The sequence below is a fragment of the Rhinolophus ferrumequinum genome, chromosome 4 (genome assembly GCF_004115265.2).
Source record: "Rhinolophus ferrumequinum isolate MPI-CBG mRhiFer1 chromosome 4, mRhiFer1_v1.p, whole genome shotgun sequence".
In the NCBI taxonomy this organism is placed as follows: domain Eukaryota; kingdom Metazoa; phylum Chordata; class Mammalia; order Chiroptera; family Rhinolophidae; genus Rhinolophus; species Rhinolophus ferrumequinum.
Genome location: NC_046287.1, coordinates 76,595,504 through 76,595,891, shown reverse-complemented (window position 1 = coordinate 76,595,891; position 388 = coordinate 76,595,504). Strand labels below are relative to the sequence as shown.

The 388-nt window shown below is 52.6% G+C and overlaps 1 protein-coding gene across 3 annotated transcripts in view; it reads left to right on the top strand.

The window, feature by feature from the left end:
* C4H4orf47 (chromosome 4 C4orf47 homolog) overlaps positions 1 to 388 on the top strand; it is a 29,390-nt gene that overhangs the window by 128 nt on the left and 28,874 nt on the right. For 2 of the 3 annotated variants that reach the window (XM_033104589.1, XM_033104590.1), the window contains exon 1: positions 106 to 368. The exons of the other annotated variant lie outside the window; for it this stretch is intronic. The gene's annotated coding sequence lies outside the window, so the exon portion shown is untranslated. Of the gene's footprint in view, positions 1 to 105; positions 369 to 388 lie in introns of those variants that run through there. 3 annotated transcript variants of the gene reach the window in all.

Here is a 388-nt window from a genome sequence, read left to right as displayed (position 1 = left end):
GTGGGAAGCAGAAATATTATTTTCTGTAAATTCTATTGGTTGAGATATTGTTATTCTAAATCACTCGTAAGTCTTTTTGCGTGTTCCATATACTGATTCTAACTCTCCGCAAGTCCTCCCGTAGCGTACTTGGAATGGGTTCTCCCGTACCCGAGGCAATGCGCCACAATAAACACCAACAGTGTGCAGATTGTGCGGTGGCTCTGCTTGGCGAGGTCCCGCGCACCAAGCGCTTTCGCGAGGGTGACGCGCAGCCCTGGTCGCTCCTGCAGCTGAGCTAATCTGGACTGGAGCTGAGAAGGCCTGGCTTCGGTTGTCGGATTGGGTCCCCTCCTGAGAGGTGACGACGTGATCCTCGCAGCCGCCAGGTGTTGCTCTTTAGATACCT